The sequence below is a fragment of the Haliotis rufescens genome, unplaced genomic scaffold, assembly GCF_023055435.1.
Source record: "Haliotis rufescens isolate VD_foot unplaced genomic scaffold, xgHalRufe1.0.p SCAF_12, whole genome shotgun sequence".
NCBI lineage: Eukaryota > Metazoa > Mollusca > Gastropoda > Lepetellida > Haliotidae > Haliotis > Haliotis rufescens.
The window spans coordinates 35,248,183-35,275,921 of NW_025963802.1; the positions used below are offsets into that span (position 1 = coordinate 35,248,183).

At 39.9% G+C, this 27,739-nt stretch overlaps 41 non-coding genes across 41 annotated transcripts; all 41 read left to right on the forward strand.

Moving 5' to 3' along the window:
* Window positions 1-6,247: 6,247 nt before the first annotated feature.
* On the forward strand, window positions 6,248-6,343 carry Trnak-uuu. The gene is made up of 2 exons: window positions 6,248-6,284; window positions 6,308-6,343. It is a non-coding gene; the product is annotated as a tRNA-Lys (tRNA).
* A 305-nt stretch (window positions 6,344-6,648) lies between these two features.
* Window positions 6,649-6,744, forward strand: Trnak-uuu. Its single transcript has 2 exons — window positions 6,649-6,685; window positions 6,709-6,744. It is a non-coding gene; the product is annotated as a tRNA-Lys (tRNA).
* A 574-nt stretch (window positions 6,745-7,318) lies between these two features.
* Window positions 7,319-7,414, forward strand: Trnak-uuu. The gene is made up of 2 exons: window positions 7,319-7,355; window positions 7,379-7,414. It is a non-coding gene; the product is annotated as a tRNA-Lys (tRNA).
* A 305-nt stretch (window positions 7,415-7,719) lies between these two features.
* Window positions 7,720-7,815, forward strand: Trnak-uuu. Its single transcript has 2 exons — window positions 7,720-7,756; window positions 7,780-7,815. It is a non-coding gene; the product is annotated as a tRNA-Lys (tRNA).
* Window positions 7,816-8,389: 574 nt separating this feature from the next.
* Trnak-uuu lies at window positions 8,390-8,485 on the forward strand. The gene is made up of 2 exons: window positions 8,390-8,426; window positions 8,450-8,485. It is a non-coding gene; the product is annotated as a tRNA-Lys (tRNA).
* Window positions 8,486-8,790: 305 nt separating this feature from the next.
* Window positions 8,791-8,886, forward strand: Trnak-uuu. Its single transcript has 2 exons — window positions 8,791-8,827; window positions 8,851-8,886. It is a non-coding gene; the product is annotated as a tRNA-Lys (tRNA).
* Window positions 8,887-9,460: 574 nt separating this feature from the next.
* Trnak-uuu lies at window positions 9,461-9,556 on the forward strand. Its single transcript has 2 exons — window positions 9,461-9,497; window positions 9,521-9,556. It is a non-coding gene; the product is annotated as a tRNA-Lys (tRNA).
* Window positions 9,557-9,861: 305 nt separating this feature from the next.
* On the forward strand, window positions 9,862-9,957 carry Trnak-uuu. Its single transcript has 2 exons — window positions 9,862-9,898; window positions 9,922-9,957. It is a non-coding gene; the product is annotated as a tRNA-Lys (tRNA).
* Window positions 9,958-10,531: 574 nt separating this feature from the next.
* Window positions 10,532-10,627, forward strand: Trnak-uuu. The gene is made up of 2 exons: window positions 10,532-10,568; window positions 10,592-10,627. It is a non-coding gene; the product is annotated as a tRNA-Lys (tRNA).
* A 305-nt stretch (window positions 10,628-10,932) lies between these two features.
* Window positions 10,933-11,028, forward strand: Trnak-uuu. The gene is made up of 2 exons: window positions 10,933-10,969; window positions 10,993-11,028. It is a non-coding gene; the product is annotated as a tRNA-Lys (tRNA).
* Window positions 11,029-11,333: 305 nt separating this feature from the next.
* Trnak-uuu lies at window positions 11,334-11,429 on the forward strand. The gene is made up of 2 exons: window positions 11,334-11,370; window positions 11,394-11,429. It is a non-coding gene; the product is annotated as a tRNA-Lys (tRNA).
* A 574-nt stretch (window positions 11,430-12,003) lies between these two features.
* Trnak-uuu lies at window positions 12,004-12,099 on the forward strand. The gene is made up of 2 exons: window positions 12,004-12,040; window positions 12,064-12,099. It is a non-coding gene; the product is annotated as a tRNA-Lys (tRNA).
* Window positions 12,100-12,404: 305 nt separating this feature from the next.
* On the forward strand, window positions 12,405-12,500 carry Trnak-uuu. The gene is made up of 2 exons: window positions 12,405-12,441; window positions 12,465-12,500. It is a non-coding gene; the product is annotated as a tRNA-Lys (tRNA).
* Window positions 12,501-13,074: 574 nt separating this feature from the next.
* Window positions 13,075-13,170, forward strand: Trnak-uuu. The gene is made up of 2 exons: window positions 13,075-13,111; window positions 13,135-13,170. It is a non-coding gene; the product is annotated as a tRNA-Lys (tRNA).
* Window positions 13,171-13,475: 305 nt separating this feature from the next.
* Trnak-uuu lies at window positions 13,476-13,571 on the forward strand. The gene is made up of 2 exons: window positions 13,476-13,512; window positions 13,536-13,571. It is a non-coding gene; the product is annotated as a tRNA-Lys (tRNA).
* A 574-nt stretch (window positions 13,572-14,145) lies between these two features.
* Window positions 14,146-14,241, forward strand: Trnak-uuu. Its single transcript has 2 exons — window positions 14,146-14,182; window positions 14,206-14,241. It is a non-coding gene; the product is annotated as a tRNA-Lys (tRNA).
* Window positions 14,242-14,546: 305 nt separating this feature from the next.
* On the forward strand, window positions 14,547-14,642 carry Trnak-uuu. Its single transcript has 2 exons — window positions 14,547-14,583; window positions 14,607-14,642. It is a non-coding gene; the product is annotated as a tRNA-Lys (tRNA).
* Window positions 14,643-14,947: 305 nt separating this feature from the next.
* Trnak-uuu lies at window positions 14,948-15,043 on the forward strand. The gene is made up of 2 exons: window positions 14,948-14,984; window positions 15,008-15,043. It is a non-coding gene; the product is annotated as a tRNA-Lys (tRNA).
* Window positions 15,044-15,617: 574 nt separating this feature from the next.
* On the forward strand, window positions 15,618-15,713 carry Trnak-uuu. The gene is made up of 2 exons: window positions 15,618-15,654; window positions 15,678-15,713. It is a non-coding gene; the product is annotated as a tRNA-Lys (tRNA).
* Window positions 15,714-16,018: 305 nt separating this feature from the next.
* On the forward strand, window positions 16,019-16,114 carry Trnak-uuu. The gene is made up of 2 exons: window positions 16,019-16,055; window positions 16,079-16,114. It is a non-coding gene; the product is annotated as a tRNA-Lys (tRNA).
* A 574-nt stretch (window positions 16,115-16,688) lies between these two features.
* Window positions 16,689-16,784, forward strand: Trnak-uuu. The gene is made up of 2 exons: window positions 16,689-16,725; window positions 16,749-16,784. It is a non-coding gene; the product is annotated as a tRNA-Lys (tRNA).
* A 305-nt stretch (window positions 16,785-17,089) lies between these two features.
* Trnak-uuu lies at window positions 17,090-17,185 on the forward strand. Its single transcript has 2 exons — window positions 17,090-17,126; window positions 17,150-17,185. It is a non-coding gene; the product is annotated as a tRNA-Lys (tRNA).
* A 305-nt stretch (window positions 17,186-17,490) lies between these two features.
* Window positions 17,491-17,586, forward strand: Trnak-uuu. The gene is made up of 2 exons: window positions 17,491-17,527; window positions 17,551-17,586. It is a non-coding gene; the product is annotated as a tRNA-Lys (tRNA).
* A 574-nt stretch (window positions 17,587-18,160) lies between these two features.
* Trnak-uuu lies at window positions 18,161-18,256 on the forward strand. The gene is made up of 2 exons: window positions 18,161-18,197; window positions 18,221-18,256. It is a non-coding gene; the product is annotated as a tRNA-Lys (tRNA).
* Window positions 18,257-18,561: 305 nt separating this feature from the next.
* On the forward strand, window positions 18,562-18,657 carry Trnak-uuu. Its single transcript has 2 exons — window positions 18,562-18,598; window positions 18,622-18,657. It is a non-coding gene; the product is annotated as a tRNA-Lys (tRNA).
* A 574-nt stretch (window positions 18,658-19,231) lies between these two features.
* On the forward strand, window positions 19,232-19,327 carry Trnak-uuu. The gene is made up of 2 exons: window positions 19,232-19,268; window positions 19,292-19,327. It is a non-coding gene; the product is annotated as a tRNA-Lys (tRNA).
* A 306-nt stretch (window positions 19,328-19,633) lies between these two features.
* Trnak-uuu lies at window positions 19,634-19,729 on the forward strand. Its single transcript has 2 exons — window positions 19,634-19,670; window positions 19,694-19,729. It is a non-coding gene; the product is annotated as a tRNA-Lys (tRNA).
* Window positions 19,730-20,303: 574 nt separating this feature from the next.
* On the forward strand, window positions 20,304-20,399 carry Trnak-uuu. Its single transcript has 2 exons — window positions 20,304-20,340; window positions 20,364-20,399. It is a non-coding gene; the product is annotated as a tRNA-Lys (tRNA).
* A 305-nt stretch (window positions 20,400-20,704) lies between these two features.
* Trnak-uuu lies at window positions 20,705-20,800 on the forward strand. The gene is made up of 2 exons: window positions 20,705-20,741; window positions 20,765-20,800. It is a non-coding gene; the product is annotated as a tRNA-Lys (tRNA).
* A 574-nt stretch (window positions 20,801-21,374) lies between these two features.
* On the forward strand, window positions 21,375-21,470 carry Trnak-uuu. The gene is made up of 2 exons: window positions 21,375-21,411; window positions 21,435-21,470. It is a non-coding gene; the product is annotated as a tRNA-Lys (tRNA).
* A 305-nt stretch (window positions 21,471-21,775) lies between these two features.
* On the forward strand, window positions 21,776-21,871 carry Trnak-uuu. Its single transcript has 2 exons — window positions 21,776-21,812; window positions 21,836-21,871. It is a non-coding gene; the product is annotated as a tRNA-Lys (tRNA).
* A 574-nt stretch (window positions 21,872-22,445) lies between these two features.
* Window positions 22,446-22,541, forward strand: Trnak-uuu. The gene is made up of 2 exons: window positions 22,446-22,482; window positions 22,506-22,541. It is a non-coding gene; the product is annotated as a tRNA-Lys (tRNA).
* A 305-nt stretch (window positions 22,542-22,846) lies between these two features.
* On the forward strand, window positions 22,847-22,942 carry Trnak-uuu. The gene is made up of 2 exons: window positions 22,847-22,883; window positions 22,907-22,942. It is a non-coding gene; the product is annotated as a tRNA-Lys (tRNA).
* A 574-nt stretch (window positions 22,943-23,516) lies between these two features.
* Window positions 23,517-23,612, forward strand: Trnak-uuu. Its single transcript has 2 exons — window positions 23,517-23,553; window positions 23,577-23,612. It is a non-coding gene; the product is annotated as a tRNA-Lys (tRNA).
* A 305-nt stretch (window positions 23,613-23,917) lies between these two features.
* Trnak-uuu lies at window positions 23,918-24,013 on the forward strand. Its single transcript has 2 exons — window positions 23,918-23,954; window positions 23,978-24,013. It is a non-coding gene; the product is annotated as a tRNA-Lys (tRNA).
* Window positions 24,014-24,587: 574 nt separating this feature from the next.
* Window positions 24,588-24,683, forward strand: Trnak-uuu. The gene is made up of 2 exons: window positions 24,588-24,624; window positions 24,648-24,683. It is a non-coding gene; the product is annotated as a tRNA-Lys (tRNA).
* Window positions 24,684-24,988: 305 nt separating this feature from the next.
* On the forward strand, window positions 24,989-25,084 carry Trnak-uuu. The gene is made up of 2 exons: window positions 24,989-25,025; window positions 25,049-25,084. It is a non-coding gene; the product is annotated as a tRNA-Lys (tRNA).
* A 574-nt stretch (window positions 25,085-25,658) lies between these two features.
* On the forward strand, window positions 25,659-25,754 carry Trnak-uuu. Its single transcript has 2 exons — window positions 25,659-25,695; window positions 25,719-25,754. It is a non-coding gene; the product is annotated as a tRNA-Lys (tRNA).
* A 305-nt stretch (window positions 25,755-26,059) lies between these two features.
* Trnak-uuu lies at window positions 26,060-26,155 on the forward strand. Its single transcript has 2 exons — window positions 26,060-26,096; window positions 26,120-26,155. It is a non-coding gene; the product is annotated as a tRNA-Lys (tRNA).
* Window positions 26,156-26,729: 574 nt separating this feature from the next.
* Window positions 26,730-26,825, forward strand: Trnak-uuu. The gene is made up of 2 exons: window positions 26,730-26,766; window positions 26,790-26,825. It is a non-coding gene; the product is annotated as a tRNA-Lys (tRNA).
* Window positions 26,826-27,130: 305 nt separating this feature from the next.
* Trnak-uuu lies at window positions 27,131-27,226 on the forward strand. Its single transcript has 2 exons — window positions 27,131-27,167; window positions 27,191-27,226. It is a non-coding gene; the product is annotated as a tRNA-Lys (tRNA).
* Window positions 27,227-27,739: the final 513 nt, after the last annotated feature.

Sequence of the window (27,739 nt, forward strand, 5' to 3'; positions counted from 1 at the left end):
GTACGACAAAAGGACTTTGAGGAAACAGAAATGTTAACAAACATTTGTCTTTGCTTGTCTGTCAGCTGAACAGAAACATCTGGCTGGCTAGCCAAGAGCCCGGATAGCTCAGTCGGTAGAGCATCAGACTTGAGGTTACCTCCCTTGTTGAGGCGCAACGTGGAAGCAATTTGCAAGTGCTCTGCTATTTATTGTAAGTACTTCTACCTTTGTGGAAATATTTGACTGTTGTTATGAAGGTGTGTTCATATATGTTTCAAGATTACATCTGAACGTGTAATTGGAGGAAATAGAAACCATGAGCCGCCAGGCTGGGGGGCAAAGGCCACCCCCTAGTCAGGTCATCAACAACAATGGCCGCCATCGTGTCTATCAAAAAGAAAACATTGTTCGGGTTCATTATGACAACCAGATTCGCCCTAAAGCATTTGAGCTTTGCAAGGTGTTAGAGCAAGAACTGGGAGACAATACTGTGTACTGCTGTACACCTAGAAACAACAATTATTATGAAATTACTCTAGCGGAAAATGCGCTAGTAAAATCACTTGGAGAGTCTGTTGTTGTTGATCATGAAATATACAAACTTTCGCCTCTTATGAATAATAGAGTTGTAGTTTCATTTATGAACTTGCCCAGCTATACCACAGATGAGGAAATCAGAAACGTCCTACATGCGTTTGGAATAATTGAAGTGGATACCATCCACAGGAGGAAAATCCATGGCACTAATTGGGAAGATGGTACAAGATATACACAAGTAAAATTTCCAACAGGGATCCGCAGTCTTCCCTATAGCGTCAAATTCAGGACACATGAAGGTTTTGATTTTTTCAGAGTTATTCACAACGAGCAAATCAAAGTGTGCTACCACTGCCTTTCAGACCAACACGAAAAAAAGATGTGTCCAAACATTGTATGTAGAAACTGCGGGAACCAAGGACATCTTCAAAACAACTGTCGTGTTCCAAAATGCCACAGATGTAAACTGAAGCCGGTAGACTGTGATTGCTATGGGTATGATGATGCTTCTGATGACATTGATAATGATAATCATGATGATCATGATAAGGATGAGGAAAATGACCTTGATGTTGGCATCATGGACACAGAGACGGATGCAACTCTAGCAAGGTGGCCTATTCTTAATGAATTAACAGTTGAAGATGACGAGGATCAAGAAGGGGTTGATACAATTGTAGATATCCCCGAGGAAGACAACGAGGAAATGTCACCAGATAAACATGTGACGAATTTTGTGACTGACTCGAACAATGAAACTCAAAATCTTGTCAATGAACTACTATTTGAAATCATTGACAGAAGTGTACATGTTGGCCAATGTAGTTCTGATGCCAAAAAACATGTATCTCCGTGTAATGCTCACTTAGTAAATGATGTGAAAGACACACTGTTAGATATTGTACAGAAAGTTAATCTTGAACATCATGACAATAGTGAGGTTGTAGATGTTCATGATGGCATGGCAGCCTCGAATGAGATCAATCACAATGTTCTTTCACAGCCATACCGTGGGGATGGTGCCCCAGGAAGCGTGAAAGGCAAATGGAGAATATCCAAGCCTGATGAAGAGGTAATTAAGGCACATGTTGGGGGAAGAGCCCCTAGAAAAAAGAATGTTGTTAAATCTCGAAAAGGGAAAAAATATAGATGAAACACATGTTGAAGTATAATATGCATCTCTCATTGCTCATCATGTTCAGTATATGGTCATGGAATGTCAATGGTTTGAGAGATGTTGGTAAATTTGAAAAAGTGATGTCACTTATAAACAGTTCACATGTTGATATAACATTCTTACAGGAAACGTTTTGGGACACAACATTTGTTGAAAACTATCAACATATGTGGGCCGGGAAAATTTTATTTTGTAATTCAACCAACATAAATCGCAGGGGTGTAGCTATATTAGTATCCGAAAATTTTCAACATGAAGTTAGAATGATAGCACACGATTCTGAAGGCAGACTATTAAAAGCAGAAATTGATGTGGATGATAAAAAATATTATTTACTCAATGTTTATGCTCCTAATGGTTTAGAAGAAAAGTTAACATTTTACAAAGAGCTAGAAGGATGGTTAGAACCAAGTAATATGTTTGTAGGGGGAGATTTTAATGATATAGTAGATCCTGTTTTGGATAAAGGCATTAACAATAAAACATTCAATCTAAGAAGTAGTGACACTCTTATTTCCATAATTAAAAAATATTGTATGGTTGATGTATGGAGACACAAAAATTATGATAAAAAGGAGTTCTCCAGAACCCAAACAGTAAATGGTGTTTTAAAACAATCCAGAATTGACTTTTTTCTATTATCCAGACATCTTTTACATAGTGCTATACATTGTTATATCAAATACTGTAAAATGAGCGATCACAACATTGTTTCACTGAAGGTTGATCTCAGTAACATAGAAAAGGGTCCAGGAGTTTGGATTTTTAATAATCAGCTGTTAGAAGATGGTATGTTTTATAATAAAATTCGTCATATTATTGAGGAAGCAAAAGTATGTCCACTTTTTACATCAGAGCCACTTATGTGGTGGGACAACTTGAAATATCAATTTAAAAAGTTTTCAAAATCTTATTCAAGCAAAAAAAGTAGACTGGCAAAAAATGATTATTACAACATTCAAAATAAACTTAGAATTGAATATCAAAAATTAGCTTCAACACCGGGGTATCAATCTACACAACTGTGTGATTTAGAACATAAATTAGAAGAATATGACAACAACACCTGTAGGGGTGCTATCCTGAGATCAAAAGCACAATTTACTCTTGAATCTGACAGATGCACTTCCTATTTCTTAAATTTAGAAAAGTCAAAACAGCAAGCTAATTCAATCAAAGAACTTATAACTGAAGATGGAACAACGATACGGAATACAGAGGACATTATAGACGCAGCACAATCATTTTATGCCAAGTTATATACAGATGAGGGATTTGATCAAGTAAAAGAACAAGTAGTTGTAAATATGATTCAGAAATCGATTAATGATGAACAAAAAGTTAAATGCGATCTTCCCATTTCTGAAAAACAGTTGACAGAGGCACTGAAAGGAATGAAACATAACAAGACACCAGGTCCAGATGGTTTAACTGTTGAATTCTTCCTCAAGTTTTGGGAGATTTTATGTCCTCTTTTCCATCATGTTACACAGAGTATCTTTGAAGAGAAGGAATTATCTCGTTCTATGAAAACCAGTATTATCAGCTTATTCTATAAAAATAAAGGTGATAAAAGAGATTTAAAATGTTACAGACCCATTTCACTGATCAATGTTGACTGTAAATTAATATCACGCACATTGTCGCTTAGACTCAAGTCTGTAATGTCAGATATTATCTCCCCCGAACAATCCTGCTGTGTACCAGGGAGAGACATTGCACACAATTTACATTCGGTCAGGGATGTAGTTGATATAGTGGATAGTGAAGATAAAGATGCATTTTTAATTAAAGTAGATCAAGAGAAAGCTTTCGATAGAGTTTCACATAATTACTTGTTGGATATTTTACAAAAATTCAATTTTGGGACTAATTTTATATCCTGGATTAGAATTTTGTATACAGACATTAAAAGTTCTGTCAAGTGTAATGGACATTTAAGTCCATATTTCAAACTATCCCGTGGAGTAAGGCAAGGGGACCCGATGAGTTCCATGCTGTTTGTGCTTATTTCTGAACCATTAAATTTGTTAATAAAAGAGAACCCACATATTCAAGGCATCAACATTGGCAATGTTTCATCTTTAATATATCAACATGCCGATGACACTACTATTACAGTGTGCAACTCACAGTCAGTGGAAAATACTTTTGAAACAATTAAATATTATTGCGAAGCAACTCAAGCCAAGATCAATTTACAAAAGTCGGAGGTGTTACTTCTTGGTAAAGCCAAGTTCAATAAATGTAACATTAGTCTTCCCGTGAAGGTTAAAAAAGATTGTGTTGAACTTCTGGGAATATATCTTGGCTCTGACTTGGCCACTTGTGAGACACTAAATTGGACGAAAAAGATAAATAAAATTCAAACTCTACTTAATTCATGGATTCAACGTCAACTCACACTGCAGGGCAGAGCCACGGTTTTAAAAATCCTCATTGCCTCTAGATTATGGTACTCTTTTACAGTGTTACCAGTGCCACACTGGGTAGAAGTAGCCTTTTCCAAAATGTTTTCAAAATTCTTATGGGTAAATAAAAAGCCAAAAATAGCAGCTGTGACATGCATGGGCAAATGTACAGAAGGTGGTTTAAATATACCCAATTTGTGCCTTAAAAAGTATGCTTTAAGATTGAAACTGTTAAAAGCTTTCTTAGATTGTAAATTAGACTCATTATGGAAAGCAACTATGTCTTTCTTCTTTTCAAAATATTTAAATATGGGATTACAATCAAACATACTATGTTTAAAGTTTGACAAAAAAGATATGTTGCATGTAAATCCTTTTTATGCTGAGTTGTTGCTTGCCTGGGAGGACATCAGTGGTGGTAAGAGAAGCAAACCTACCACTTTACCGGATATAATGTGTCAGCCTTTATTCAACAACCCTCTAATTTTGTATATGAACAAAACTTTGTTGTTTAAATCATTCATTGACGGTGGAATCACTTGCATAAAAGATATTTGCTATGAAGTTATACCACAATTTTTGTCACCTGATAGTATTGTTGAAATTGTACAAGAAACAATACCTGATGTTGATGTGGCCACTATCAAGAATGGTTATGCTGTTATTTTATATGCGCTTCCAACAGATTGGAAACAGATCATATTGTCTGATGCTGTCATAAATCCTCCTTGTAAAGAAATACTTTGTCCTATAGCGAACGAAGATGTATCAGTGCAGCTGTTTACGGTGAAATATTGTTATGAAATTTTCAGAACAAAATATTTTAAAAAACCAGTTGCCATAAATTGGTGGAATAATATATCTCTTGACATCAACTGGAAAGATGTTTGGGTTAATGTGTATCAAAATGACAAATCAGCCGAATGTATACAACTAGATTTTAAGATTGCCCATAACATTATTTACACATATGACAGACTCAGCCAATTTGGTTTGACAGACACAGATATTTGTCCAGTTTGTCAAAATGAAAAAGAAGATGTTCTGCACTTGTTCATCTTCTGTAAAGAGTTATCGTTCTTACAATCACTATTTGTTGACATCCTCACTGATGTGTGTCAAGATACTGGGTTCACTCTTGGACAATTCTCGCTGTGGTTATTGTTTGGATTTCTTCCTGAGAGAAGTGTGTCGGCAAAACCATTGTTAGATATACTGTTATCAATTTATCGGTTGGCAGTATTTAAGAGAAGAGTTGTTATAAGCCTAGGTACAGTCTCTTTTCACATAAACACATTTTTCAAATCCTTGGTAAAAAGACATCTCACATTTCTTTTGTATCATTACACAAAAATGAAAAGATTGCATGTCTTTATTCAAAAATACATAATGTCTAATAACCTCATCGAGTTAGATGGGAATGACATTCTTTTGAAACATCCTCTTGATTAGCTCAATTATAAGTCACTTATACTATTTCATTTCACATGAAAGCTTTTTTCAAATCTTTCATAAAGTGTCATTTTAGTTGAATGATTGTTCACTATTGAAAAATAAATCAATTACAAAGTTGTGTGTACATAATCAAATGTAAATATCTATTTCTCATATTTCTGTCTTTAGAATTCAAATGTTAACCACTGCCACCCAACTTCTGTGATACCCTTTTTATCTTTGTGGTGGCAGTGTCAGCACTGTCTGCGTTTGTATTATATTCCTGTGAATAAATTTTATCAAGAAAAAAAAAAAAAAAAAAAAAAGAGCATCAGACTTTTAAGCGGTCTGTCACAATCAGAGTGATCTGAGGGTCCAGGGTTCGAGTCCCTGTTCGGGCGGTCCTCTTTTTATTTCACAATCATTATTCTACATTATATATTTCGGTTTCACATTTTAAAAACAAAGTAGTTTAACCAATCTATTCCATACAATATGACGATATCTGTGAACCTGAAGAACAGAATGGGGAGAGAATATATTTTCGTGTATGAGAAATAATTCATTGAATGATGAAATATCTTGTATTGTATGTAACTCCTGAGTGGTGTACGACAAAAGGACTTTGAGGAAGCAGAAATGTTAACAAACATTTGTCTTTGCTTGTCTGTCAGCTGAACAGAAACATCTGGCTGGCTAGCCAAGAGCCCGGATAGCTCAGTCGGTAGAGCATCAGACTTTTAAGCGGTCTGTCACAATCAGAGTGATCTGAGGGTCCAGGGTTCGAGTCCCTGTTCGGGCGGTCCTCTTTTTATTTCACAATCATTATTCTACATTATATATTTCGGTTTCACATTTTAAAAACAAAGTAGTTTAACCAATCTATTCCATACAATATGACGATATCTGTGAACCTGAAGAACAGAATGGGGAGAGAATATATTTTCGTGTATGAGAAATAATTCATTGAATGATGAAATATCTTGTATTGTATGTAACTCCTGAGTGGTGTACGACAAAAGGACTTTGAGGAAGCAGAAATGTTAACAAACATTTGTCTTTGCTTGTCTGTCAGCTGAACAGAAACATCTGGCTGGCTAGCCAAGAGCCCGGATAGCTCAGTCGGTAGAGCATCAGACTTTTAAGCGGTCTGTCACAATCAGAGTGATCTGAGGGTCCAGGGTTCGAGTCCCTGTTCGGGCGGTCCTCTTTTTATTTCACAATCATTATTCTACATAATATATTTCGGTTTCACATTTTAAAAACAAAGTATTTTAACCAATCTATTCCATACAATATGATGGCGTCTGTACACTTGAAGAACAGAATGGGAAGAAAATATGTTTTCGTCTGTGAGAAATAATTCATTGAATGATGACATAGCTTGCATTGTATGTAACTCCTGAATGGTGGACCCGTGAAGATCCGAGTAAGGTCTTCAGCAACCAATGCTTGCCGTAAAAGGCGACTATGCTTGTTTTAAGAGGCGACTAACGGGATCGGGTAGTCAGGATCACTGACTTGGTTGATGCATGTCATCGATCTCAATTACGTGGATCGATGCTCATCATATTAATCACTGGATTGTCTGGTCCAGACTCGATTATTTACAGACCGCCGTCATATAAGATGGAATATTGCAGAGTGCGGCGTGTTTGCCAACCAACCAACCTGAATGATGTACGATAAAAGGCGCTTGAGGCAGCAGAAATGTCAACAAACATTTGTGTTTGCTTGTCTGTCACCTGAACAGAAACATCTGGCTAGCTTACCGAGTGCCCGGATAGCTCAGTCGGTAGAGCATCAGACTTTTAAGCGGTCTGTCACAATCAGAGTGATCTGAGGGTCCAGGGTTCGAGTCCCTGTTCGGGCGGTCCTCTTTTTATTTCACAATCATTATTCTTCATAACATATTACGGTTTCACATTTCAAAAACAAAGTATTTTAACCAATCTATTCCATACAATATGACGACATCTGTGAACCTGAAGAACAGAATGGGGAGAGAATATATTTTCGTGTATGAGAAATAATTCATTGAATGATGAAATATCTTGTATTGTATGTAACTCCTGAGTGGTGTACGACAAAAGGACTTTGAGGAAGCAGAAATGTTAACAAACATTTGTCTTTGCTTGTCTGTCAGCTGAACAGAAACATCTGGCTGGCTAGCCAAGAGACCGGATAGCTCAGTCGGTAGAGCATCAGACTTTTAAGCGGTCTGTCACAATCAGAGTGATCTGAGGGTCCAGGGTTCGAGTCCCTGTTCGGGCGGTCCTCTTTTTATTTCACAATCATTATTCTACATTATATATTTCGGTTTCACATTTTAAAAACAAAGTAGTTTAACCAATCTATTCCATACAATATGATGGCGTCTGTACACTTGAAGAACAGAATGGGAAGAAAATATGTTTTCGTCTGTGAGAAATAATTCATTGAATGATGACATAGCTTGCATTGTATGTAACTCCTGAATGGTGGACCCGTGAAGATCCGAGTAAGGTCTTCAGCAACCAATGCTTGCCGTAAAAGGCGACTATGCTTGTTTTAAGAGGCGACTAACGGGATCGGGTAGTCAGGATCACTGACTTGGTTGATGCATGTCATCGATCTCAATTACGTGGATCGATGCTCATCATATTAATCACTGGATTGTCTGGTCCAGACTCGATTATTTACAGACCGCCGTCATATAAGATGGAATATTGCAGAGTGCGGCGTGTTTGCCAACCAACTAACCTGAATGATGTACGATAAAAGGCGCTTGAGGCAGCAGAAATGTCAACAAACATTTGTGTTTGCTTGTCTGTCACCTGAACAGAAACATCTGGCTAGCTTACCGAGTGCCAGGATAGCTCAGTCGGTAGAGCATCAGACTTTTAAGCGGTCTGTCACAATCAGAGTGATCTGAGGGTCCAGGGTTCGAGTCCCTGTTCGGGCGGTCCTCTTTTTATTTCACAATCATTATTCTTCATAACATATTACGGTTTCACATTTCAAAAACAAAGTATTTTAACCAATCTATTCCATACAATATGACGACATCTGTGAACCTGAAGAACAGAATGGGGAGAGAATATATTTTCGTGTATGAGAAATAATTCATTGAATGATGAAATATCTTGTATTGTATGTAACTCCTGAGTGGTGTACGACAAAAGGACTTTGAGGAAGCAGAAATGTTAACAAACATTTGTCTTTGCTTGTCTGTCAGCTGAACAGAAACATCTGGCTGGCTAGCCAAGAGCCCGGATAGCTCAGTCGGTAGAGCATCAGACTTTTAAGCGGTCTGTCACAATCAGAGTGATCTGAGGGTCCAGGGTTCGAGTCCCTGTTCGGGCGGTCCTCTTTTTATTTCACAATCATTATTCTACATTATATATTTCGGTTTCACATTTTAAAAACAAAGTAGTTTAACCAATCTATTCCATACAATATGATGGCGTCTGTACACTTGAAGAACAGAATGGGAAGAAAATATGTTTTCGTCTGTGAGAAATAATTCATTGAATGATGACATAGCTTGCATTGTATGTAACTCCTGAATGGTGGACCCGTGAAGATCCGAGTAAGGTCTTCAGCAACCAATGCTTGCCGTAAAAGGCGACTATGCTTGTTTTAAGAGGCGACTAACGGGATCGGGTAGTCAGGATCACTGACTTGGTTGATGCATGTCATCGATCTCAATTACGTGGATCGATGCTCATCATATTAATCACTGGATTGTCTGGTCCAGACTCGATTATTTACAGACCGCCGTCATATAAGATGGAATATTGCAGAGTGCGGCGTGTTTGCCAACCAACTAACCTGAATGATGTACGATAAAAGGCGCTTGAGGCAGCAGAAATGTCAACAAACATTTGTGTTTGCTTGTCTGTCACCTGAACAGAAACATCTGGCTAGCTTACCGAGTGCCAGGATAGCTCAGTCGGTAGAGCATCAGACTTTTAAGCGGTCTGTCACAATCAGAGTGATCTGAGGGTCCAGGGTTCGAGTCCCTGTTCGGGCGGTCCTCTTTTTATTTCACAATCATTATTCTTCATAATATATTTCGGTTTCACATTTCAAAAACAAAGTATTTTAACCAATCTATTCCATACAATATGACGATATCTGTGAACCTGAAGAACAGAATGGGGAGAGAATATATTTTCGTGTATGAGAAATAATTCATTGAATGATGAAATATCTTGCATTGTATGTAACTCCTGAGTGGTGTACGACAAAAGGACTTTGAGGAAGCAGAAATGTTAACAAACATTTGTCTTTGCTTGTCTGTCAGCTGAACAGAAACATCTGGCTGGCTAGCCAAGAGCCCGGATAGCTCAGTCGGTAGAGCATCAGACTTTTAAGCGGTCTGTCACAATCAGAGTGATCTGAGGGTCCAGGGTTCGAGTCCCTGTTCGGGCGGTCCTCTTTTTATTTCACAATCATTATTCTACATTATATATTTCGGTTTCACATTTTAAAAACAAAGTAGTTTAACCAATCTATTCCATACAATATGATGGCGTCTGTACACTTGAAGAACAGAATGGGAAGAAAATATGTTTTCGTCTGTGAGAAATAATTCATTGAATGATGACATAGCTTGCATTGTATGTAACTCCTGAATGGTGGGCCCGTGAAGATCCGAGTAAGGTCTTCAGCAACCAATGCTTGCCGTAAAAGGCGACTATGCTTGTTTTAAGAGGCAACTAACGGGATCGGGTAGTCAGGATCACTGACTTGGTTGATGCATGTCATCGATCTCAATTACGTGGATCGATGCTCATCATATTAATCACTGGATTGTCTGGTCCAGACTCGATTATTTACAGACCGCCGTCATATAAGATGGAATATTGCAGAGTGCGGCGTGTTTGCCAACCAACCAACCTGAATGATGTACGATAAAAGGCGCTTGAGGCAACAGAAATGTCAACAAACATTTGTGTTTGCTTGTCTGTCACCTGAACAGAAACATCTGGCTAGCTTACCGAGTGCCCGGATAGCTCAGTCGGTAGAGCATCAGACTTTTAAGCGGTCTGTCACAATCAGAGTGATCTGAGGATCCAGGGTTCGAGTCCCTGTTCGGGCGGTCCTCTTTTTATTTCACAATCATTATTCTTCATAACATATTACGGTTTCACATTTCAAAAACAAAGTATTTTAACCAATCTATTCCATTCAATATGACGACATCTGTGAACCTGAAGAACAGAATGGGGAGAGAATATATTTTCGTGTATGAGAAATAATTCATTGAATGATGAAATATCTTGTATTGTATGTAACTCCTGAGTGGTGTACGACAAAAGGACTTTGAGGAAGCAGAAATGTTAACAAACATTTGTCTTTGCTTGTCTGTCAGCTGAACAGAAACATCTGGCTGGCTAGCCAAGAGCCCGGATAGCTCAGTCGGTAGAGCATCAGACTTTTAAGCGGTCTGTCACAATCAGAGTGATCTGAGGGTCCAGGGTTCGAGTCCCTGTTCGGGCGGTCCTCTTTTTATTTCACAATCATTATTCTTCATAATATATTTCGGTTTCACATTTCAAAAACAAAGTATTTTAACCAATCTATTCCATACAATATGACGACATCTGTGAACCTGAAGAACAGAATGGGGAGAGAATATATTTTCGTGTATGAGAAATAATTCATTGAATGATGAAATATCTTGTATTGTATGTAACTCCTGAGTGGTGTACGACAAAAGGACTTTGAGGAAACAGAAATGTTAACAAACATTTGTCTTTGCTTGTCTGTCAGCTGAACAGAAACATCTGGCTGGCTAGCCAAGAGACCGGATAGCTCAGTCGGTAGAGCATCAGACTTTTAAGCGGTCTGTCACAATCAGAGTGATCTGAGGGTCCAGGGTTCGAGTCCCTGTTCGGGCGGTCCTCTTTTTATTTCACAATCATTATTCTACATTATATATTTCGGTTTCACATTTTAAAAACAAAGTATTTTAACCAATCTATTCCATACAATATGATGGCGTCTGTACACTTGAAGAACAGAATGGGAAGAAAATATGTTTTCGTCTGTGAGAAATAATTCATTGAATGATAACATAGCTTGCATTGTATGTAACTCCTGAATGGTGGACCCGTGAAGATCCGAGTAAGGTCTTCAGCAACCAATGCTTGCCGTAAAAGGCGACTATGCTTGTTTTAAGAGGCGACTAACGGGATCGGGTAGTCAGGATCACTGACTTGGTTGATGCATGTCATCGATCTCAATTACGTGGATCGATGCTCATCATATTAATCACTGGATTGTCTGGTCCAGACTCGATTATTTACAGACCGCCGTCATATAAGATGGAATATTGCAGAGTGCGGCGTGTTTGCCAACCAACCAACCTGAATGATGTACGATAAAAGGCGCTTGAGGCAGCAGAAATGTCAACAAACATTTGTGTTTGCTTGTCTGTCACCTGAACAGAAACATCTGGCTAGCTTACCGAGTGCCCGGATAGCTCAGTCGGTAGAGCATCAGACTTTTAAGTGGTCTGTCACAATCAGAGTGATATGAGGGTCCAGGGTTCGAGTCCCTGTTCGGGCGGTCCTCTTTTTATTTCACAATCATTATTCTTCATAACATATTACGGTTTCACATTTCAAAAACAAAGTATTTTAACCAATCTATTCCATACAATATGACGACATCTGTGAACCTGAAGAACAGAATGGGGAGAGAATATATTTTCGTGTATGAGAAATAATTCATTGAATGATGAAATATCTTGTATTGTATGTAACTCCTGAGTGGTGTACGACAAAAGGACTTTGAGGAAGCAGAAATGTTAACAAACATTTGTCTTTGCTTGTCTGTCAGCTGAACAGAAACATCTGGCTGGCTAGCCAAGAGCCCGGATAGCTCAGTCGGTAGAGCATCAGACTTTTAAGCGGTCTGTCACAATCAGAGTGATCTGAGGGTCCAGGGTTCGAGTCCCTGTTCGGGCGGTCCTCTTTTTATTTCACAATCATTATTCTACATTATATATTTCGGTTTCACATTTTAAAAACAAAGTAGTTTAACCAATCTATTCCATACAATATGATGGCGTCTGTACACTTGAAGAACAGAATGGGAAGAAAATATGTTTTCGTCTGTGAGAAATAATTCATTGAATGATGACATAGCTTGCATTGTATGTAACTCCTGAATGGTGGGCCCGTGAAGATCCGAGTAAGGTCTTCAGCAACCAATGCTTGCCGTAAAAGGCGACTATGCTTGTTTTAAGAGGCGACTAACGGGATCGGGTAGTCAGGATCACTGACTTGGTTGATGCATGTCATCGATCTCAATTACGTGGATCGATGCTCATCATATTAATCACTGGATTGTCTGGTCCAGACTCGATTATTTACAGACCGCCGTCATATAAGATGGAATATTGCAGAGTGCGGCGTGTTTGCCAACCAACCAACCTGAATGATGTAGGATAAAAGGCGCTTGAGGCAGCAGAAATGTCAACAAACATTTGTGTTTGCTTGTCTGTCACCTGAACAGAAACATCTGGCTAGCTTACCGAGTGCCAGGATAGCTCAGTCGGTAGAGCATCAGACTTTTAAGCGGTCTGTCACAATCAGAGTGATCTGAGGGTCCAGGGTTCGAGTCCCTGTTCGGGCGGTCCTCTTTTTATTTCACAATCATTATTCTTCATAACATATTACGGTTTCACATTTCAAAAACAAAGTATTTTAACCAATCTATTCCATACAATATGACGACATCTGTGAACCTGAAGAACAGAATGGGGAGAGAATATATTTTCGTGTATGAGAAATAATTCATTGAATGATGAAATATCTTGTATTGTATGTAACTCCTGAGTGGTGTACGACAAAAGGACTTTGAGGAAACAGAAATGTTAACAAACATTTGTCTTTGCTTGTCTGTCAGCTGAACAGAAACATCTGGCTGGCTAGCCAAGAGCCCGGATAGCTCAGTCGGTAGAGCATCAGACTTTTAAGCGGTCTGTCACAATCAGAGTGATCTGAGGGTCCAGGGTTCGAGTCCCTGTTCGGGCGGTCCTCTTTTTATTTCACAATCATTATTCTTCATAACATATTACGGTTTCACATTTCAAAAACAAAGTATTTTAACCAATCTATTCCATACAATATGATGGCGTCTGTACACTTGAAGAACAGAATGGGAAGAAAATATGTTTTCGTCTGTGAGAAATAATTCATTGAATGATGACATAGCTTGCATTGTATGTAACTCCTGAATGGTGGACCCGTGAAGATCCGAGTAAGGTCTTCAGCAACCAATGCTTGCCGTAAAAGGCGACTATGCTTGTTTTAAGAGGCGACTAACGGGATCGGGTAGTCAGGATCACTGACTTGGTTGATGCATGTCATCGATCTCAATTACGTGGATCGATGCTCATCATATTAATCACTGGATTGTCTGGTCCAGACTCGATTATTTACAGACCGCCGTCATATAAGATGGAATATTGCAGAGTGCGGCGTGTTTGCCAACCAACCAACCTGAATGATGTACGATAAAAGGCGCTTGAGGCAGCAGAAATGTCAACAAACATTTGTGTTTGCTTGTCTGTCACCTGAACAGAAACATCTGGCTAGCCTACCGAGTGCCCGGATAGCTCAGTCGGTACAGCATCAGACTTTTAAGCGGTCTGTCACAATCAGAGTGATCTGAGGGTCCAGGGTTCGAGTCCCTGTTCGGGCGGTCCTCTTTTTATTTCACAATCATTATTCTTCATAACATATTACGGTTTCACATTTCAAAAACAAAGTATTTTAACCAATCTATTCCATACAATATGACGACATCTGTGAACCTGAAGAACAGAATGGGGAGAGAATATATTTTCGTGTATGAGAAATAATTCATTGAATGATGAAATATCTTGTATTGTATGTAACTCCTGAGTGGTGTACGACAAAAGGACTTTGAGGAAGCAGAAATGTTAACAAACATTTGTCTTTGCTTGTCTGTCAGCTGAACAGAAACATCTGGCTGGCTAGCCAAGAGCCCGGATAGCTCAGTCGGTAGAGCATCAGACTTTTAAGCGGTCTGTCACAATCAGAGTGATCTGAGGGTCCAGGGTTCGAGTCCCTGTTCGGGCGGTCCTCTTTTTATTTCACAATCATTATTCTTCATAATATATTTCGGTTTCACATTTCAAAAACAAAGTATTTTAACCAATCTATTCCATACAATATGACGACATCTGTGAACCTGAAGAACAGAATGGGGAGAGAATATATTTTCGTGTATGAGAAATAATTCATTGAATGATGAAATATCTTGTATTGTATGTAACTCCTGAGTGGTGTACGACAAAAGGACTTTGAGGAAACAGAAATGTTAACAAACATTTGTCTTTGCTTGTCTGTCAGCTGAACAGAAACATCTGGCTGGCTAGCCAAGAGCCCGGATAGCTCAGTCGGTAGAGCATCAGACTTTTAAGCGGTCTGTCACAATCAGAGTGATCTGAGGGTCCAGGGTTCGAGTCCCTGTTCGGGCGGTCCTCTTTTTATTTCACAATCATTATTCTACATTATATATTTCGGTTTCACATTTTAAAAACAAAGTAGTTTAACCAATCTATTCCATACAATATGATGGCGTCTGTACACTTGAAGAACAGAATGGGAAGAAAATATGTTTTCGTCTGTGAGAAATAATTCATTGAATGATAACATAGCTTGCATTGTATGTAACTCCTGAATGGTGGACCCGTGAAGATCCGAGTAAGGTCTTCAGCAACCAATGCTTGCCGTAAAAGGCGACTATGCTTGTTTTAAGAGGCGACTAACGGGATCGGGTAGTCAGGATCACTGACTTGGTTGATGCATGTCATCGATCTCAATTACGTGGATCGATGCTCATCATATTAATCACTGGATTGTCTGGTCCAGACTCGATTATTTACAGACCGCCGTCATATAAGATGGAATATTGCAGAGTGCGGCGTGTTTGCCAACCAACCAACCTGAATGATGTACGATAAAAGGCGCTTGAGGCAGCAGAAATGTCAACAAACATTTGTGTTTGCTTGTCTGTCACCTGAACAGAAACATCTGGCTAGCTTACCGAGTGCCCGGATAGCTCAGTCGGTAGAGCATCAGACTTTTAAGCGGTCTGTCGCAATCAGAGTGATCTGAGGGTCCAGGGTTCGAGTCCCTGTTCGGGCGGTCTTCTTTTTATTTCACAATCATTATTCTTCATAATATATTTCGGTTTCACATTTCAAAAACAAAGTATTTTAACCAATCTATTCCATTCAATATGACGACATCTGTGAACCTGAAGAACAGAATGGGGAGAGAATATATTTTCGTGTATGAGAAATAATTCATTGAATGATGAAATATCTTGTATTGTATGTAACTCCTGAGTGGTGTACGACAAAAGGACTTTGAGGAAACAGAAATGTTAACAAACATTTGTCTTTGCTTGTCTGTCAGCTGAACAGAAACATCTGGCTGGCTAGCCAAGAGCCCGGATAGCTCAGTCGGTAGAGCATCAGACTTTTAAGCGGTCTGTCACAATCAGAGTGATCTGAGGGTCCAGGGTTCGAGTCCCTGTTGGGGCGGTCCTCTTTTTATTTCACAATCATTATTCTTCATAACATATTACGGTTTCACATTTCAAAAACAAAGTATTTTAACCAATCTATTCCATACAATATGATGGCGTCTGTACACTTGAAGAACAGAATGGGAAGAAAATATGTTTTCGTCTGTGAGAAATAATTCATTGAATGATGACATAGCTTGCATTGTATGTAACTCCTGAATGGTGGACCCGTAAAGATCCGAGTAAGGTCTTCAGCAACCAATGCTTGCCGTAAAAGGCGACTATGCTTGTTTTAAGAGGCGACTAACGGGATCGGGTAGTCAGGATCACTGACTTGGTTGATGCATGTCATCGATCTCAATTACGTGGATCGATGCTCATCATATTAATCACTGGATTGTCTGGTCCAGACTCGATTATTTACAGACCGCCGTCATATAAGATGGAATATTGCAGAGTGCGGCGTGTTTGCCAACCAACCAACCTGAATGATGTACGATAAAAGGCGCTTGAGGCAGCAGAAATGTCAACAAACATTTGTGTTTGCTTGTCTGTCACCTGAACAGAAACATCTGGCTAGCCTACCGAGTGCCCGGATAGCTCAGTCGGTACAGCATCAGACTTTTAAGCGGTCTGTCACAATCAGAGTGATCTGAGGGTCCAGGGTTCGAGTCCCTGTTCGGGCGGTCCTCTTTTTATTTCACAATCATTATTCTTCATAACATATTACGGTTTCACATTTCAAAAACAAAGTATTTTAACCAATCTATTCCATACAATATGACGACATCTGTGAACCTGAAGAACAGAATGGGGAGAGAATATATTTTCGTGTATGAGAAATAATTCATTGAATGATGAAATATCTTGTATTGTATGTAACTCCTGAGTGGTGTACGACAAAAGGACTTTGAGGAAGCAGAAATGTTAACAAACATTTGTCTTTGCTTGTCTGTCAGCTGAACAGAAACATCTGGCTGGCTAGCCAAGAGCCCGGATAGCTCAGTCGGTAGAGCATCAGACTTTTAAGCGGTCTGTCACAATCAGAGTGATCTGAGGGTCCAGGGTTCGAGTCCCTGTTCGGGCGGTCCTCTTTTTATTTCACAATCATTATTCTTCATAATATATTTCGGTTTCACATTTCAAAAACAAAGTATTTTAACCAATCTATTCCATACAATATGACGACATCTGTGAACCTGAAGAACAGAATGGGGAGAGAATATATTTTCGTGTATGAGAAATAATTCATTGAATGATGAAATATCTTGTATTGTATGTAACTCCTGAGTGGTGTACGACAAAAGGACTTTGAGGAAACAGAAATGTTAACAAACATTTGTCTTTGCTTGTCTGTCAGCTGAACAGAAACATCTGGCTGGCTAGCCAAGAGCCCGGATAGCTCAGTCGGTAGAGCATCAGACTTTTAAGCGGTCTGTCACAATCAGAGTGATCTGAGGGTCCAGGGTTCGAGTCCCTGTTCGGGCGGTCCTCTTTTTATTTCACAATCATTATTCTACATTATATATTTCGGTTTCACATTTTAAAAACAAAGTAGTTTAACCAATCTATTCCATACAATATGATGGCGTCTGTACACTTGAAGAACAGAATGGGAAGAAAATATGTTTTCGTCTGTGAGAAATAATTCATTGAATGATAACATAGCTTGCATTGTATGTAACTCCTGAATGGTGGACCCGTGAAGATCCGAGTAAGGTCTTCAGCAACCAATGCTTGCCGTAAAAGGCGACTATGCTTGTTTTAAGAGGCGACTAACGGGATCGGGTAGTCAGGATCACTGACTTGGTTGATGCATGTCATCGATCTCAATTACGTGGATCGATGCTCATCATATTAATCACTGGATTGTCTGGTCCAGACTCGATTATTTACAGACCGCCGTCATATAAGATGGAATATTGCAGAGTGCGGCGTGTTTGCCAACCAACCAACCTGAATGATGTACGATAAAAGGCGCTTGAGGCAGCAGAAATGTCAACAAACATTTGTGTTTGCTTGTCTGTCACCTGAACAGAAACATCTGGCTAGCTTACCGAGTGCCCGGATAGCTCAGTCGGTAGAGCATCAGACTTTTAAGCGGTCTGTCGCAATCAGAGTGATCTGAGGGTCCAGGGTTCGAGTCCCTGTTCGGGCGGTCTTCTTTTTATTTCACAATCATTATTCTTCATAATATATTTCGGTTTCACATTTCAAAAACAAAGTATTTTAACCAATCTATTCCATTCAATATGACGACATCTGTGAACCTGAAGAACAGAATGGGGAGAGAATATATTTTCGTGTATGAGAAATAATTCATTGAATGATGAAATATCTTGCATTGTATGTAACTCCTGAGTGGTGTACGACAAAAGGACTTTGAGGAAGCAGAAATGTTAACAAACATTTGTCTTTGCTTGTCTGTCAGCTGAACAGAAACATCTGGCTGGCTAGCCAAGAGCCCGGATAGCTCAGTCGGTAGAGCATCAGACTTTTAAGCGGTCTGTCACAATCAGAGTGATCTGAGGGTCCAGGGTTCGAGTCCCTGTTCGGGCGGTCCTCTTTTTATTTCACAATCATTATTCTACATAATATATTTCGGTTTCACATTTTAAAAACAAAGTAGTTTAACCAATCTATTCCATACAATATGATGGCGTCTGTACACTTGAAGAACAGAATGGGAAGAAAATATGTTTTCGTCTGTGAGAAATAATTCATTGAATGATGACATAGCTTGCATTGTATGTAACTCCTGAATGGTGGACCCGTGAAGATCCGAGTAAGGTCTTCAGCAACCAATGCTTGCCGTAAAAGGCGACTATGCTTGTTTTAAGAGGCGACTAACGGGATCGGGTAGTCAGGATCACTGACTTGGTTGATGCATGTCATCGATCTCAATTACGTGGATCGATGCTCATCATATTAATCACTGGATTGTCTGGTCCAGACTCGATTATTTACAGACCGCCGTCATATAAGATGGAATATTGCAGAGTGCGGCGTGTTTGCCAACCAACCAACCTGAATGATGTACGATAAAAGGCGCTTGAGGCAGCAGAAATGTCAACAAACATTTGTGTTTGCTTGTCTGTCACCTGAACAGAAACATCTGGCTAGCTTACCGAGTGCCGGGATAGCTCAGTCGGTAGAGCATCAGACTTTTAAGCGGTCTGTCACAATCAGAGTAATCTGAGGGTCCAGGGTTCGAGTCCCTGTTCTGGCGGTCCTCTTTTTATTTTCACAATCATTATTCTTCATAACATATTACGGTTTCACATTTCAAAAACAAAGTATTTTAACCAATCTATTCCATACAATATGACGACATCTGTGAACCTGAAGAACAGAATGGGGAGAGAATATATTTTCGTGTATGAGAAATAATTCATTGAATGATGAAATATCTTGTATTGTATGTAACTCCTGAGTGGTGTACGACAAAAGGACTTTGAGGAAGCAGAAATGTTAACAAACATTTGTCTTTGCTTGTCTGTCAGCTGAACAGAAACATCTGGCTGGCTAGCCAAGAGCCCGGATAGCTCAGTCGGTAGAGCATCAGACTTTTAAGCGGTCTGTCACAATCAGAGTGATCTGAGGGTCCAGGGTTCGAGTCCCTGTTCGGGCGGTCCTCTTTTTATTTCACAATCATTATTCTACATTATATATTTCGGTTTCACATTTTAAAAACAAAGTAGTTTAACCAATCTATTCCATACAATATGATGGCGTCTGTACACTTGAAGAACAGAATGGGAAGAAAATATGTTTTCGTCTGTGAGAAATAATTCATTGAATGATGACATAGCTTGCATTGTATGTAACTCCTGAATGGTGGACCCGTGAAGATCCGAGTAAGGTCTTCAGCAACCTATGCTTGCCGTAAAAGGCGACTATGCTTGTTTTAAGAGGCGACTAACGGGATCGGGTAGTCAGGATCACTGACTTGGTTGATCCATGCCATCGATCTCAATTACGTGGATCGATGCTCATCATACTAACCACAGGATTGTCTGGTCCAGACTCGATTATTTACAGACCGCCGTCATATAAGATGGAATATTGCAGAGTGCGGCGTGTTTGCCAACCAACCAACCTGAATGATGTACGATAAAAGGCGCTTGAGGCAGCAGAAATGTCAACAAACATTTGTGTTTGCTTGTCTGTCACCTGAACAGAAACATCTGGCTAGCTTACCGAGTGCCCGGATAGCTCAGTCGGTAGAGCATCAGACTTTTAAGCGGTCTGTCACAATCAGAGTGATCTGAGGGTCCAGGGTTCGAGTCCCTGTTCGGGCGGTCCTCTTTTTATTTCACAATCATTATTCTTCATAACATATTACGGTTTCACATTTCAAAAACAAAGTATTTTAACCAATCTATTCCATACAATATGACGACATCTGTGAACCTGAAGAACAGAATGGGGAGAGAATATATTTTCGTGTATGAGAAATAATTCATTGAATGATGAAATATCTTGTATTGTATGTAACTCCTGAGTGGTGTACGACAAAAGGACTTTGAGGAAGCAGAAATGTTAACAAACATTTGTGTTTGCTTGTCTGTCACCTGAACAGAAACATCTGGCTGGCTAGCCAAGAGCCCGGATAGCTCAGTCGGTAGAGGATCAGACTTTTAAGCGGTCTGTCACAATCAGAGTGATCTGAGGGTCCAGGGTTCGTGTCCCTGTTCGGGCGGTCCTCTTTTTATTTCACAATCATTATTCTACATAATATATTTCGGTTTCACATTTTAAAAACAAAGTAGTTTAACCAATCTATTCCATACAATATGATGGCGTCTGTACACTTGAAGAACAGAATGGGAAGAAAATATGTTTTCGTCTGTGAGAAATAATTCATTGAATGATGACATAGCTTGCATTGTATGTAACTCCTGAATGGTGGACCCGTGAAGATCCGAGTAAGGTCTTCAGCAACCAATGCTTGCCGTAAAAGGCGACTATGCTTGTTTTAAGAGGCGACTAACGGGATCGGGTAGTCAGGATCACTGACTTGGTTGATGCATGTCATCGATCTCAATTACGTGGATCGATGCTCATCATATTAATCACTGGATTGTCTGGTCCAGACTCGATTATTTACAGACCGCCGTCATATAAGATGGAATATTGCAGAGTGCGGCGTGTTTGCCAACCAACCAACCTGAATGATGTAGGATAAAAGGCGCTTGAGGCAGCAGAAATGTCAACAAACATTTGTGTTTGCTTGTCTATCACCTGAACAGAAACATCTGGCTAGCTTACCGAGTGCCCGGATAGCTCAGTCGGTAGAGCATCAGACTTTTAAGCGGTCTGTCACAATCAGAGTGATCTGAGGGTCCAGGGTTCGAGTGCCTGTTCGGGCGGTCCTCTTTTTATTTCACAATCATTATTCTTCATAATATATTTCGGTTTCACATTTCAAAAACAAAGTATTTTAACCAATCTATTCCATACAATATGACGACATCTGTGAACCTGAAGAACAGAATGGGGAGAGAATATATTTTCGTGTATGAGAAATAATTCATTGAATGATGAAATATCTTGCATTGTATGTAACTCCTGAGTGGTGTACGACAAAAGGACTTTGAGGAAGCAGAAATGTTAACAAACATTTGTCTTTGCTTGTCTGTCAGCTGAACAGAAACATCTGGCTCGCTAGCCAAGAGACCGGATAGCTCAGTCGGTAGAGCATCAGACTTTTAAGCGGTCTGTCACAATCAGAGTGATCTGAGGGTCCAGGGTTCGAGTCCCTGTTCGGGCGGTCCTCTTTTTATTTCACAATCATTATTCTACATAATATATTTCGGTTTCACATTTTAAAAACAAAGTAGTTTAACCAATCTATTCCATACAATATGATGGCGTCTGTACACTTGAAGAACAGAATGGGAAGAAAATATGTTTTCGTCTGTGAGAAATAATTCATTGAATGATGACATAGCTTGCATTGTATGTAACTCCTGAATGGTGGACCCGTGAAGATCCGAGTAAGGTCTTCAGCAACCAATGCTTGCCGTAAAAGGCGACTATGCTTGTTTTAAGAGGCGACTAACGGGATCGGGTAGTCAGGATCACTGACTTGGTTGATGCATGTCATCGATCTCAATTACGTGGATCGATGCTCATCATATTAATCACTGGATTGTCTGGTCCAGACTCGATTATTTACAGACCGCCGTCATATAAGATGGAATATTGCAGAGTGCGGCGTGTTTGCCAACCAACCAACCTGAATGATGTACGATAAAAGGCGCTTGAGGCAGCAGAAATGTCAACAAACATTTGTGTTTGCTTGTCTGTCACCTGAACAGAAACATCTGGCTAGCTTACCGAGTGCCCGGATAGCTCAGTCGGTAGAGCATCGGTTTTTTAAGCGGTCTGTCACAATCAGAGTGATCTGAGGGTCCAGGGTTCGAGTCCCTGTTCGGGCGGTCCTCTTTTTATTTCACAATCATTATTCTTCATAATATATTTCGGTTTCACATTTCAAAAACAAAGTATTTTAACCAATCTATTCCATACAATATGACGACATCTGTGAACCTGAAGAACAGAATGGGGAGAGAATATATTTTCGTGTATGAGAAATAATTCATTGAATGATGAAATATCTTGCATTGTATGTAACTCCTGAGTGGTGTACGACAAAAGGACTTTGAGGAAGCAGAAATGTTAACAAACATTTGTCTTTGCTTGTCTGTCAGCTGAACAGAAACATCTGGCTGGCTAGCCAAGAGACCGGATAGCTCAGTCGGTAGAGCATCAGACTTTTAAGCGGTCTGTCACAATCAGAGTGATCTGAGGGTCCAGGGTTCGAGTCCCTGTTCGGGCGGTCCTCTTTTTATTTCACAATCATTATTCTACATAATATATTTCGGTTTCACATTTTAAAAACAAAGTAGTTTAACCAATCTATTCCATACAATATGATGGCGTCTGTACACTTGAAGAACAGAATGGGAAGAAAATATGTTTTCGTCTGTGAGAAATAATTCATTGAATGATGACATAGCTTGCATTGTATGTAACTCCTGAATGGTGGACCCGTGAAGATCCGAGTAAGGTCTTCAGCAACCAATGCTTGCCGTAAAAGGCGACTATGCTTGTTTTAAGAGGCGACTAACGGGATCGGGTAGTCAGGATCACTGACTTGGTTGATGCATGTCATCGATCTCAATTACGTGGATCGATGCTCATCATATTAATCACTGGATTGTCTGGTCCAGACTCGATTATTTACAGACCGCCGTCATATAAGATGGAATATTGCAGAGTGCGGCGTGTTTGCCAACCAACCAACCTGAATGATGTACGATAAAAGGCGCTTGAGGCAGCAGAAATATCAGCAAACATTTGTGTTTGCTTGTCTGTCACCTGAACAGAAACATCTGGCTAGCTTACCCAATGCCCGGATAGCTCAGTCGGTAGAGCATCAGACTTTTAAGCGGTCTGTCACAATCAGAGTGATCTGAGGGTCCAGGGTTCGAGTCCCTGTTCGGGCGGTCCTCTTTTTATTTCACAATCATTATTCTTCATAATATATTTCGGTTTCACTTTTCAAAAACAAAGTATTTTAACCAATCTATTCCATACAGTATGACGACATCTGTGAACCTGAAGAACAGAATGGGGAGAGAATATATTTTCGTGTATGAGAAATAATTCATTGAATGATGAAATATCTTGCATTGTATGTAACTCCTGAGTGGTGTACGACAAAAGGACTTTAAGGAAGCAGAAATGTTAACAAACATTTGTGTTTGCTTGTCTGTCAGCTGAACAGAAACATCTGGCTGGCTAGCCAAGAGCCAGGATAGCTCAGTCGGTAGAGCATCAGACTTTTAAGCGGTCTGTCACAATCAGAGTGATCTGAGGGTCCAGGGTTCGAGTCCCTGTTCGGGCGGTCCTCTTTTTATTTCACAATCATTATTCTACATAATATATTTCGGTTTCACATTTTAAAAACAAAGTAGTTTAACCAATCTATTCCATACAATATGATGGCGTCTGTACACTTGAAGAACAGAATGGGAAGAAAATATGTTTTCGTCTGTGAGAAATAATTCATTGAATGATAACATAGCTTGCATTGTATGTAACTCCTGAATGGTGGACCCGTGAAGATCCGAGTAAGGTCTTCAGCAACCAATGCTTGCCGTAAAAGGCGACTATGCTTGTTTTAAGAGGCGACTAACGGGATCGGGTAGTCAGGATCACTGACTTGGTTGATGCATGTCATCGATCTCAATTACGTGGATCGATGCTCATCATATTAATCACTGGATTGTCTGGTCCAGACTCGATTATTTACAGACCGCCGTCATATAAGATGGAATATTGCAGAGTGCGGCGTGTTTGCCAACCAACCAACCTGAATGATGTACGATAAAAGGCGCTTGAGGCAGCAGAAATGTCAACAAACATTTGTGTTTGCTTGTCTGTCACCTGAACAGAAACATCTGGCTAGCTTACCGAGTGCCCGGATAGCTCAGTCGGTAGAGCATCAGACTTTTAAGCGGTCTGTCACAATCAGAGTGATCTGAGGGTCCAGGGTTCGAGTCCCTGTTCGGGCGGTCTTCTTTTTATTTCACAATCATTATTCTTCATAATATATTTCGGTTTCACATTTCAAAAACAAAGTATTTTAACCAATCTATTCCATTCAATATGACGACATCTGTGAACCTGAAGAACAGAATGGGGAGAGAATATATTTTCGTGTATGAGAAATAATTCATTGAATGATGAAATATCTTGCATTGTATGTAACTCCTGAGTGGTGTACGACAAAAGGACTTTGAGGAAGCAGAAATGTTAACAAACATTTGTCTTTGCTTGTCTGTCAGCTGAACAGAAACATCTGGCTGGCTAGCCAAGAGCCCGGATAGCTCAGTCGGTAGAGCATCAGACTTTTAAGCGGTCTGTCACAATCAGAGTGATCTGAGGGTCCAGGGTTCGAGTCCCTGTTCGGGCGGTCCTCTTTTTATTTCACAATCATTATTCTACATAATATATTTCGGTTTCACATTTTAAAAACAAAGTAGTTTAACCAATCTATTCCATACAATATGATGGCGTCTGTACACTTGAAGAACAGAATGGGAAGAAAATATGTTTTCGTCTGTGAGAAATAATTCATTGAATGATGACATAGCTTGCATTGTATGTAACTCCTGAATGGTGGACCCGTGAAGATCCGAGTAAGGTCTTCAGCAACCAATGCTTGCCGTAAAAGGCGACTATGCTTGTTTTAAGAGGCGACTAACGGGATCGGGTAGTCAGGATCACTGACTTGGTTGATGCATGTCATCGATCTCAATTACGTGGATCGATGCTCATCATATTAATCACTGGATTGTCTGGTCCAGACTCGATTATTTACAGACCGCCGTCATATAAGATGGAATATTGCAGAGTGCGGCGTGTTTGCCAACCAACCAACCTGAATGATGTACGATAAAAGGCGCTTGAGGCAGCAGAAATGTCAACAAACATTTGTGTTTGCTTGTCTGTCAGCTGAACAGAAACATCTGGCTGGCTAGCCAAGAGCCCGGATAGCTCAGTCGGTAGAGCATCAGACTTTTAAGCGGTCTGTCACAATCAGAGTGATCTGAGGGTCCAGGGTTCGAGTGCCTGTTCGGGCGGTCCTCTTTTTATTTCACAATCATTATTCTTCATAATGTATTTCGGTTTCACATTTCAAAAACAAAGTATTTTAACCAATCTATTCCATACAATATGACGACATCTGTGAACCTGAAGAACAGAATGGGGAGAGAATATATTTTCGTGTATGAGAAATAATTCATTGAATGATGAAATATCTTGCATTGTATGTAACTCCTGAGTGGTGTACGACAAAAGGACTTTGAGGAAGCAGAAATGTTAACAAACATTTGTGTTTGCTTGTCTGTCACCTGAACAGAAACATCTGGCTGGCTAGCCAAGAGCCCGGATAGCTCAGTCGGTAGAGGATCAGACTTTTAAGCGGTCTGTCACAATCAGAGTGATCTGAGGGTCCAGGGTTCGTGTCCCTGTTCGGGCGGTCCTCTTTTTATTTCACAATCATTATTCTACATAATATATTTCGGTTTCACATTTTAAAAACAAAGTAGTTTAACCAATCTATTCCATACAATATGATGGCGTCTGTACACTTGAAGAACAGAATGGGAAGAAAATATGTTTTCGTCTGTGAGAAATAATTCATTGAATGATGACATAGCTTGCATTGTATGTAACTCCTGAATGGTGGACCCGTGAAGATCCGAGTAAGGTCTTCAGCAACCAATGCTTGCCGTAAAAGGCGACTATGCTTGTTTTAAGAGGCGACTAACGGGATCGGGTAGTCAGGATCACTGACTTGGTTGATGCATGTCATCGATCTCAATTACGTGGATCGATGCTCATCATATTAATCACTGGATTGTCTGGTCCAGACTCGATTATTTACAGACCGCCGTCATATAAGATGGAATATTGCAGAGTGCGGCGTGTTTGCCAACCAACCAACCTGAATGATGTACGATAAAAGGCGCTTGAGGCAGCAGAAATGTCAACAAACATTTGTGTTTGCTTGTCTGTCAGCTGAACAGAAACATCTGGCTGGCTAGCCAAGAGCCCGGATAGCTCAGTCGGTAGAGCATCAGACTTTTAAGCGGTCTGTCACAATCAGAGTGATCTGAGGGTCCAGGGTTCGAGTGCCTGTTCGGGCGGTCCTCTTTTTATTTCACAATCATTATTCTTCATAATGTATTTCGGTTTCACATTTCAAAAACAAAGTATTTTAACCAATCTATTCCATACAATATGACGACATCTGTGAACCTGAAGAACAGAATGGGGAGAGAATATATTTTCGTGTATGAGAAATAATTCATTGAATGATGAAATATCTTGCATTGTATGTAACTCCTGAGTGGTGTACGACAAAAGGACTTTGAGGAAGCAGAAATGTTAACAAACATTTGTGTTTGCTTGTCTGTCACCTGAACAGAAACATCTGGCTGGCTAGCCAAGAGCCCGGATAGCTCAGTCGGTAGAGGATCAGACTTTTAAGCGGTCTGTCACAATCAGAGTGATCTGAGGGTCCAGGGTTCGTGTCCCTGTTCGGGCGGTCCTCTTTTTATTTCACAATCATTATTCTACATAATATATTTCGGTTTCACATTTTAAAAACAAAGTAGTTTAACCAATCTATTCCATACAATATGATGGCGTCTGTACACTTGAAGAACAGAATGGGAAGAAAATATGTTTTCGTCTGTGAGAAATAATTCATTGAATGATGACATAGCTTGCATTGTATGTAACTCCTGAATGGTGGACCCGTGAAGATCCGAGTAAGGTCTTCAGCAACCAATGCTTGCCGTAAAAGGCGACTATGCTTGTTTTAAGAGGCGACTAACGGGATCGGGTAGTCAGGATCACTGACTTGGTTGATGCATGTCATCGATCTCAATTACGTGGATCGATGCTCATCATATTAATCACTGGATTGTCTGGTCCAGACTCGATTATTTACAGACCGCCGTCATATAAGATGGAATATTGCAGAGTGCGGCGTGTTTGCCAACCAACCAACCTGAATGATGTAGGATAAAAGGCGCTTGAGGCAGCAGAAATGTCA